This window comes from Prionailurus viverrinus, chromosome A2 (genome assembly GCF_022837055.1).
Source record: "Prionailurus viverrinus isolate Anna chromosome A2, UM_Priviv_1.0, whole genome shotgun sequence".
In the NCBI taxonomy this organism is placed as follows: domain Eukaryota; kingdom Metazoa; phylum Chordata; class Mammalia; order Carnivora; family Felidae; genus Prionailurus; species Prionailurus viverrinus.
In genome coordinates this window covers 150,666,481-150,677,267 of record NC_062562.1, presented here as the reverse complement: position 1 = coordinate 150,677,267, position 10,787 = coordinate 150,666,481, and the positions used below count along the sequence as shown (strand labels likewise).

Sequence of the window (10,787 nt, the reverse complement as noted above, 5' to 3'; positions counted from 1 at the left end):
TTTGAACGTCAAAAGTTGAATACGGATTTGGCTTTTTCCCAGGCAATCCTTCTAGAACAAATTCTAATCTCTTCCCAGACATATGGTTGCCTGAGGCAGACTATGTGTAAAGGTCATAGACTCATGAAGACAAAAGAGAAAATCATACACAATTTCAAATTATTCCTCCCGTTATATTCTGGAATCTCTATATCCATCCCTCCCCAGTGACTTCTCTGAGCTCGAGCTTATCATATCTAATTGCCTGTTGGACTCCTGCAAACACCTCTAAAGCCAAACTCATTATCTTCCCTCTAAAACTGGCTCTTCTTCCTTTTCCACCAAAGTTTAAGACGAGGGAGAACAAGTTGGGGGGGGGGGGGCGGGGGAAGGAATCACAAATATCCAGGACCACGTGTTTTTCCAATGCCAAGGCTCTACCCTGTCACTCTCAGATTCTGAGTCTGGCTTGGGAATCTCCAGCTTTACCAAACAAGCCAGATGATTCTGATTCTGCGGGAAGCAGTGGTGTGGGAACCACGTTTAGAAAATCTGCTGTAAGTCTGGTCACCCGGGAACCAAACCCGAGAGAGGGGGTGGAGCAACCGCCTCTGTGGCGTCCCCGCCCCTCCTACCGTCTTGCCGCTTGCGTCTTGCGTAATGACGTCACCACTTGCCCCACTGAGAAGCCTGGGAGTCCTCTGGCCTGCTTCTTTCTCGCTGCCCCCCACACCCCCACTCCCCCTCCACCCCCCGCCTTGGCAATCGGCCGTTCCAGCCTCCATGCCCTCCCCTGGATTCCCCCTCCCACCCCCTGGTTACGACCTGGACCATCTTTAACTGGATGACTGTGCTGTCCCACCCATCCTTGGGTCTCCCGGCTAGGATATGTCCAATCCAATCCACCCGCTGCGCTGGCTCCTGAGAGCTCTCATAAAATCAAACTCTGCTCATGCAGCGTCCACCTAAAGGCCCCCAGTAGCTGCCATTTCCTCGGACCCAAACTCTTCACAGCTGCAGCCAAACTTCCAGAAGCACCTGACTCGCTCGCACAGATCCTTCCGTCTGGCCAAACCGGAAGTTGTTTTTTCTCCCCTAGGCCAGAGCCTCTGAGTCCCTTGGGCCTTGGCTCCAGCTGTGCGCTCCCCGCCCTGCCTAGACTATCCAGTGCCCGCCTGGTGCTCTGCATCCAGAAGGCCCTGGGTGGTAAGCTGCCCTGCTCCCCCTGCACCCAGGCCGGGGCTGGATTTTGGTAAGTGTGCCCCACCCCCCCCTCACCCCCACCCCAGTCCCTCCGGCCGCCCCGCCCGTGTCTGTTCTGCTAGAGCACATGTCATGTGCAGGCTATTATGGCGGATCCTAGAGGCCGCCTCTCATTCTAATTTAGTAGGAGTTTCCTGGAGGGAGTTTTGTTCACTTTTGCATCTCCAGGCTCCACCGCTGAAATGAATCAAACAGCCACGTAGAAAGCATCCACTCGGGAGTCCCGAGGGCAAAGCCATATTTTGTCCTCTGTGCATTTTCCCCGGGACCCAACAACCAGGCCCTGACCTGAGGAAAGTATAGCTTCACGGTTGGGTGTGGCATGGACCCTAGATCCAGACCCGCAGGTCAAATCCTGCCCTTCCATTTGCTGGTAGATCCTTGGGCAAGTTACATAGCCTCCCTACACCCCAGTTTCGCCATCTGTGAAACGGATCGTTATGAAGGTTAGATGAGAAAATACGTCTGAACTGCCTTCAGCGCTGCCTGGCAGGTTGATAGCTGCCTTGAGATTCTCTGTATCCTCGGTCCACATGGTTATCCGTTGGAATATTGACTCCTTAGCTGCTGTACAGACAGTCCGTTGCACTGGCCCAGGCCCTTCTCTGCCTTTCTCATGCTCTCCCATGATAAGGGCATGTTGTCAGCCACGTGGTCACTCCAGGACCAAGATTTCCGGCAGACAGCCACGACAGAGGCAGTCGACTAGAGACTGGTCTCACCACGCTGGACATGCCCCATCTGGGTTACTGACTCCCTGTCCCTCCCTCCTCTCCATTCAACCAAGTCGTGACCACCTTCTCTGACCATCCCACAGGAACCCCTTCCTCTGGGTCCTGGATGCCCAAGTCTTAATTATTACATAGCAACTGTGTGTAAAAAGATATCAAGATCCTTGGGGCGCCGGGGTGGCTCAGTCGGTTGAGCGTCCGACTTCAGCCCAGGTCATGATCTCACAGTTCGTGAGTTCGAGCCCCGCGTTGGGCTCTGTGCTGACAGCTCAGAGCCTGGAGCCTGCTTCGGATTCTGTGCCTCCCTCTCTCTCTGCCCCTTCCCCGCTCATGTTCTGTCTCTCTCTGTCTCAAAAATAAATAAAACATTTTAAAAAATTAAAAAAAAGATATCAAGATCCTGGGTACCAGCAGGGTCTAGGGCTGAAGTCGCGGATAGCCCTGGGGATGGAGTGAGGTCTAGCTTTGGTGACTCTTAACACTCAGATATCTTGCAAGCTAAGTTCTGAGGCAAGCTTCGGAGTAGCTCTGAAGAGAGCTAGATGGTTCTATTTGTGAGCCAGACCTCACCCAGGGGGGACCTTTGACTTAGAGGAAGCACATTTCCACCCATCCGTTCTGATCTATGCTAGAGGCAGACCTTGCTCAGTCCAATGGAGTCAATACTTAAAGCAGGACAGGATCACTAATGCCAGGGGCTCGTGGCCATGAAGAGCCGTGAGCACTAGACGGCAGGGGTCCCCCAGAGCCCTCAGCGTCGAGCGGCTTGCCGGGGACCATCTCCTGCAGGTTTCCATCTTTTCCTTCTACTCCCACCTCTGCTGTGTTGGCTCCACCAAGCCTGATCCAGGCCTGTAGTTCGAAAAGATTCCTTAGACACTCACGTGACCTCATGGTCCTTTGGGGGACAGATGATGCTACGAATCCTTTCTTACCACGCGTATCCCTGTACCAGGAGCCTAAGACCGATCTCAAAAGCTTTAATAATCATAGGATTTAGAGCAAAATGGCCAGTGAGCTATATTCTTTTTCTAATACACTTGAAATTTATATATATGTATATATGTATATAGGTACATGTATGTATGTATGTATACATGTGTATATATGTATATATATGTATACATATATAAATATGTATATTTTTATATACGTATATACATGTATATATACATATGTATATATAAATATATATACATATATACGTATGTATATATAAATATATATATGCATATATACACATATATATACATATATATGTATGTATATATGCATATATATACATATATTTATATATATATACATGTATATACATGTATATATGTATGTATATATAAATATATACATGTATATATGTATATAAAATATGTATTTTTTATATTTTTATATACATATATATGTATATGTATATTTTTTATATTTTTATATACATATATGTGTGTGTGTATATGTATGTATATACACACATATGTGTGTATATATATATTTTTTAAAGACAGGGGGCACAAGCCAGAGAGGGGGAAAGAGAGAGAAAGAGAGAAATCCCACAGGGGCAGAGAAAGAGGAGAGAGAGAAGCGGGCCTCACCCAGAGTGAGGCTCAAACTCAAGAAGTGTGAGATCATGACCTGAGCCGAAGTCGATGCTTAACTGAATGAGCCACCGAGGCGCCCCTAGTGAGCTATTTTCTTAAAGTGTGAGGGCATGGGAAGGGGGTCAGATACTGCTGGAGAGAGAATAGACCTCCGTCCCCCAAAGTCTCCCCCACAATCCCTTGAAACACCATGGGGAGCTGCTTCTGCTGGGTTATTCAGCACCTTCCTTCAGCATCCCAGGTGGGTATTTGCAGGCTGCCGGATGTGGACTCCCGCTGAACTCCTGTCCCACATATCTATTTGAATCCACATTGGCTGAAAAAAATTCTGAGCCAAAAAGCGATTCAAATTCCAACTTCCATTGTGCTTCCGGAATGAAAAAATATGTCCTAGGTATGGGGTGAGCCCAGACAAGGCCAAGTTGAAAAGCCCCTGGAAGAGACCACAGGGCACATTCTGAAAGAAGCAGCCAGACCCTGGCATACCCCAGGGGCACATGGGAGGGCTGAAGTCGCCTTGGGACCCACCTTGAGAGAAATGGTTGTGTGTGTGAGAATGTAGGGGGATGGTGAGACCTGAAAAGGCTGTACCACTCAGAACAGCAGTATCTGGGGTCCGGACTTGTCCTACCTTGCTGTGGGATGCCCCTGAGGGAGGGTGACAAAGAGGGAACAAGCGGTCTGTCACCTCAGAGGACTTTCACCGTCTGGCAAGTCTGCAGACGGTTGTCCAAGGTCAGCAGGGACAGGCCAGGGTGGATTCAGTTCCGCCATGGGCCTAGGACTGCCAGGGACGTGAGAAGTACAGGTAGCAGGGGGGCCATCGGGCCCGATTCGTGAGCACTTTCAGCAAGACCTGGTGACACGTGGGGTGAGGGAGTCTGCAGGAGGACTGGGGGCCTGCGAACTGAGCAGGCCCAGCCCAGGGATGTGAAGTTGTAAGGTAAATGCAAACTGGTCTGTATTTGCAGGCTGAGGAAGATGGAGCCTGGGGTGACCGTCCCTCAGGATCTCTGACTGTGGGAGTGGCCGGCCCTCGGGCTCCTTCGTCGCACTCCATCTGGTCCAGCCTCGCCTACAGCAAAACACCCACCATGCACTAGAGAACAGAATTTTTGGTATGGCACCACTTTCCTCTCTTCCCACCACCCCCATACCACCTTTCAAGGTTCTTCTGCCCGGGGGAGTGGGGGGGGGCTGCATGGATGAGGACCTCTCCTCTCTGAAGCCACGGAAGAGCCTGGACTGGCTTCTGAGGTGCCCAATGCCAGGTGGCCAGCGCTGTGGCCACATATGAGCACCTTCCAGCCTGACATGGTGGATCCTCTTGGGCAAAGTACTTCTCCCAGAAAGATGAGTTGGACCAGGTGGTAAATACGGTTTCTACTAGCTCTCTCACTCTGTAATTCTGGAATGAATTTGGAAAGTAGCACCAAAAAAAAAAAAAAAAAAAAAAAAAAAAAAAAAAATCCTGCCTAAACCCTTGGAGATATGGCCTCTGAAGACTCCTTCTCCAATATCCAGCCTCAGACATGGCTTCAGGGAAGTTCCAGGGGGCAGGAGGACCCCAGAGGAGACCAGGAAGGAAAGACACCAAAGGCCCCAAAGACAGGTCTTTGTGAGCGGGGCCCCTGCTCAGGTTTGAGGTAAGAGAAGAGATCCCACCAAGTCTTCTTCCGACTTTGTGCACTTTGACCACAGTGGAAATCTACCCTCTATTGGAACGGGTGGTTGTTGTGTTTTGGTGTGTGTGTGTGTGTGTGTGTGTGTGTGTCCTAATACCTTTGTACTCTTTTGGTTCCCTAAGTTTCTGAGTAAAGGTTCCTTTTGGAAAATTCCAACTTAATCTCAGCTGAATAAAAGAGAAAAGGGGATTTTTCCATAAGAGGCTGTGGGTGCTAGGGGGACCCGGAGCCCCCAGCTGACACTTGTCTGAAAGCTGTAAAGAACCAGGAGCTGGGATCCATAGGAAGGGACATCCCGGGGAGGCTGGAGCTGAGGCAGGTCCAGGCAACACCCTGCTCTGTTCTCCCGCCATCTTCTTACCCCGGACAGGGTGGCGACCTCACACTCCGACCTGTCTTTCTTCTAGGACTCAGCACTTGGGTTCCATCAGACACCTAATTATCCACCATATTAAATCAAATAAGGATGAATGTACTCAGTTTGAGCTCTTCTTCCAAAAAGAAAACTACCAGGAATTGGTCCAGAGAATCTTGGAATATTCTTTTGCTTCTCTTAACCGCCAAAGAGCCACTTCGTGACTTCTTTCTCCTTCTCCTCCTCCTCTTCTGCTTCTGCTTTGGTAAGTAATCACATGCTTTTTAAAACTGAGATAATTCACCCAACATAAAATTCTCCATTTTAAAGTGTACAATTCAGTGGCTTTGGGTATATTCACTCTTCGCCGGGACTTCTTATCCCACTGACAACTTCCCCAGGACCGAGAGGAAGGGAATGGGCGCTGGCAGTTTCCCTGAACGCATTACCAGGGCAACCCTGGCAGCTGAGATCTAAAGGCATGTTCCAGCCTAGTGGCACAGACACACCCCTCTCCAGAATTTCTGGGGAAATCCTGTCCCTGGATCTGGAATCCTGCCACGAATGGAACAAGTGGGCTCTGAAGCAAAGTTTTCCATGTATCGGAGCCTCTCACATCAGTGGCACCAGGCTCAACTCATAAGGGGTTGGAGAACCCTGACCCGATGATGAAGTCAAGCCCTGAGGGTGAGATGAGAAGGTCAGGGCCTCAGGCTGGGGCTGATGACAGGGTCCCAGGGCCAATATTCCTGGAGAAGAGAGGCCTGGAGATTCTGGTAGAGCCTTCAGAGTCATGCAGCTTAACTCCTTCCTCCAACAGATGAGGGAACTGAGATCCAGAAACCACAGAGTTGAACAACCCAACAATGGCAGACCCAAGACCTAAGACCAGAGCCGAGTTCTTTTGACCTTGGGCCAATGCCTTCTGTACCAGCTAATTCATTCAACAGTAAATGTTCACTGAACCCCTCCTGTGGGCTGGGTGCTGGACAGGGTTGACCTAGAAGTGCACACTCAGGCTGCACCCCCTCCCTCCAGCTCTAGGCAGCAGACCAGGGAGGACTTTGAGAAGCAACCACTCCATGTCCAGTGGAGGGCTAACCTCAAGAGGAAAGATTGAGAGAAACCCCCTCAGCACAGCCCTGTAATAGCTGCCTCAGAAAGCCCTCTCCTGACAGCCTCTCTCATCAGCTCCTGTCAGCAGCTACCCCCGCCCCCCGCCCCAAGCTTGGCTCCCTGGCCCTCCACCTCCGGCCTTATGGTAGTGACAGAACATTTCTTGGGGCAGAGGGATGATATGTTGGAACTGGCTCATCCCAGCTCATGAGACCCGACTGTCCCCGTTAAAAGAATTTTGCAAAAACACAATTTATTTTTCAAAAATGGTAACTTATAACTAAATAAATTATATCAGACACAAAGGGAATAAACACCCAAAACTCATCACCTCTTTGTTACTTTATTACGTTTTACTATGATCTCTGCGCTTGAGGTTGCTTACGATTATATCTATATGGTAAAATACTACACGATTGTGCACCTCTTCTGTGTTCAGTGACATCACACTGTGGCTTGAAATGGACCCCAGTGGGAGTCCATTTCTGGACCACAGAAATAGGCAAATGCTGCAAATGAAGGTTTTGTCTCATTTTTACATTTATCAGCCACCAAAAGGTCCATGACATGCTCAGATCGGCAGACCGTTTGCACATAACTGCTGAACTTCCATAGCATAGCTGCTCCCCATCCGCCATTGTGGAAGAGGACCAAGGAGACTTGAACCAGAGTTGCTACTGGGGCATGTTACAGGGATGGATTGCAGGGGAGAAGGAAGAAGGGAATGTTGAAAGGAAAGGACACACACATCTGCTCAGCTCCTTCCTTTCTTTCCTCCCTCCCTCCCCCTTCCCCTCCTCCAGCCCTCCCTTCCTTTCCTCCTTCCTTCCTTCCATCCAATCACCTATTCATTCCATTCATCAAATATTTGAAATGCCCACTATCTGTCAGTCACCTTCCTGGCCCCTGGGAGAAGACAAATGCCAGAGAAAGCACTGTTTTCTCTCTCCTTGGAAATAAATACAGCCCATCTGGGTCTTGGAGTCCGTCTAATCCAAAACTGACAAAGGGCGGGGAAAGCAGATCTCAGGTAAGGGCTAAAGGTCCCACAATGTAACTGGATTGCTCAGGACCGAAATGTGTGGGAAGCACTTCAGCTTAAGCAACCTAACTTGTACCTGATTTAACAAAAAAAGGAAAGGATCTTAAAAATCCTCGGTGCAGCAAACAAAACCCCCATCCGTGTAGTCGTTCAGCTGCATGTACAGGCGTGTGTGTGTGTGTGTATGTGTATGTGCGTGCGCGCCTGCTTGGGCGCGTGCCAATCTAGTGTTCAGGGTTCCCTTTCCGTTCAGGCTTCTATCTCTTTTATTTACTTATTTTGAGAAAGAGAGAGAGAGAGCATCCCAAGCAGGCTCAGCCCTGTCAGCGCAGAGCCCGAAGCAGGGCTCAAACTCAGGAACCGTGAGATCATGACCTGAGCTGAAGCCAGGAGTTGGAAGCTTAACCAACCGAGCCACCCAGGCGCCCCTCTGGCTCTTTTAAATGTGATCAGCCTCCACTGTTCATTGTTTGCACTTTCCTTTTTTTAACAGAACGAGTTTGGGAAACCTTCATGGCTCCATATTCATTGGCTTCTGTTCACTCTCTGGTCCCACCTTTTGACATTCCCCAGGCGGCCCAGGGTACCTGTCACAGATGCAAACTCCCAGTCGCCATCCTCAGAGGTTCCGGGTCAGTAGGTCCGGGGAGGGGCCAGGAATCTGCACCTTTATCGGGCTCTCCAGGTGATTTTGAGGCCCCTTGTAGAAGGGGAGCATTTTGCGAATTACTTCCCTGTGTCACTGGCAAGCCGTAAATTATACAATTATTTATTATTCTTCCCCCTAGAGAGGATTCATTTCTTTGGCTCTGTTTCCACTCTCTACAGCTCCATCAACCTTCCTCTCTGATGAGCCAGGCCTTGGATCTGGTTCCCAGGCACCGCTGAGGACGATGAAGTTTATGAAAAAACCAGCAGGCAGAGTGTCATTCGCAGTTTCACCACTTGGTGGCGCCATTGCCCCACTTTCCATTTTCGGGCAGTCTGGCGTCCGGAGAGTTCCTACTGTCTTTTGCTAACGGTTTAGAATTTGTTGATGTTCTAATGTTTTTCATCCTTTGTTTCAACTCTGATTCAGATAAACGGTGACGCATCGGCAAGCCTGGAAAGGGGTTGCATTTTGTCGCACGCTCGCCACGGGTTGGGGGAGGTACATCCTAGACTGAGTTAGAGAAAATGGTCCCAAAGCGTAGACAAAGATTGGGGCTGGTGACAGTCAAGCTCGGAGAGGCTGACCCATAGCCCAGAGTCACGGGGAGTCATTTTTCTGCCTTCCCCCTCGGCCCTAATGCGGAGATTTCATATCCGCTGTAAACACCTAGTATTTGCCGATAACCTCCTGTGCGCCAGGCTCTTTACATGTCGCCTCATTTAATCCTCGCACTAATCCTGTATTTTGCGTCTCTCTCGGGAGGGAACGGGGCGGGCCTGAGGAAAATGAGACCGAGATCTCGCCAAATCCCGTGTGCTTTCTGTACACAACACGGTCTCTGCTCATTCACTGGTCAAACATTGATAATAAAACAGATTTGCAAGCGATTCTGTTTTGGACCAACTGAAGGGCGCTCAAGCCTCAGGAAGGAAACTACTGAGCCCCCAGCTGGCGAGCGGTGGACACAGACTGATTCCCTTCTTTCAACCAAAGGTGGAGCAGGTCAAAAAAATAAATGAGAGGAAGGAAAATGCAGAACTTTCTAATGGGTCGGCAAACAGTCCCAGCAGCAGCTAAAATCAATGAAGCAACAATCGAGTGCATTTAAGTCAGGATGAAGGCCTGCTGGGCCCAGAAGCCCGTATCTCCTTTAGCTTCCTAAGGACATCTCCTGCCCTCTCCTACCTGTGGACTCTGCTATGGCTCCAAAAGCCACTGGTGGGGCGTCCAGCTGGAGTCACATGAAGAGACAATGTCCTGTCTATATGGATAATGTGGGCACAGGCAGGGAGGGCTTCCAGGTTAGTTACGGGGCAAACAGGACTTTAAAAGAGCTAACTTTACAGGGCGCCTGGGTGGCTCCGTCGGTTAAGCATCCGGCTCTCGGTTTCGGCTCAGGTCCTGATCTCACGGTTTCGTGGGTTTGAGCCCCACGCCGGGCTGCGGGCTGACGATGCGGAGCCTGCTTGGGATTCTGTCTTCCTCTCTCTCTCTGTCCCTTCCCCACTTCTGCTGTCTCTGTCTCTCTCAAAATAAATAACTAAACTTAAAAAAATAAGAGCTCAATTTAGGAATCACATAATGTCATTAGGGGGACCACTAAAAGCAAGTGTGATCTGATAGGAAGGAGCCACGTCCGAACCAAAACTATGAGGAGGTGCAGGGACCGTTGAATCCAGCAGGAGATGGTAAAAGCCCCCCTTTGGCCCCTAACGGGTGAGCGGCCTATTTTCTTATTTTACACGCCTGTTGGGCTTTTTGGCATCTCTGCTCCTCCCCAAGCCTCCCATACACCCAACCGGCCCACTCATCCCAGCGTCTTTCCTGGGATCACCTCCACTCTCAGGATTCCACGGCTGCTCGAACAAGGCGAAAGGGGGGAAACCCAGCTAACCCGCAAGTGGTTGGGGTAGCCTGCGGCTGAGGGAATATCGGATCTGATTTGCTCAGCACCAAACTGTGTGTCGAGGGATGCGGCCCCTGGGGAGCTGGGTGTTTGCTTCACCTATGGACTGAGGATGAAATCTAGGTGCTGGCATCCTGTGAACTCCGCCCGTGTATGCTGGGCATCACTGACGCGTGCATTTGCTCACCTACTTGCCCAGCAAATGGCCGTTGAATCCACCCACTCTGGGCCCAGCACCCTTCTCGGAAGCGGAGGGCACGGTGGGGGGGCCAACGAAGGCTCTGCTCTCACGGAGCGTATTTTAGTGAAGGGGCGCAAAGACTGAGCAAACAAGCAGGCACACAAAAATCAAGGGGTGATGAGAGGCAGGGTGGAGGTAAAGAAATGTGGAGTGACCAAGCGTGACCGGGGGCTTAGCTGCGTGGGCGGGATCTGTCCCCAGGAGCCATGCGCGCCTTCCCCAACA

At 50.3% G+C, this 10,787-nt stretch overlaps 1 long non-coding RNA gene across 1 annotated transcript; it reads left to right on the top strand.

Moving 5' to 3' along the window:
* The first annotated feature begins 764 nt into the window (after positions 1–764).
* On the top strand, positions 765–8,788 carry LOC125160940 (uncharacterized). Its single transcript, XR_007150413.1, has 4 exons — positions 765–1,231; positions 4,537–4,683; positions 5,658–5,870; positions 8,592–8,788. It is a non-coding gene; the product is annotated as an uncharacterized LOC125160940 (long non-coding RNA).
* The last annotated feature ends 1,999 nt before the right edge of the window (positions 8,789–10,787 follow it).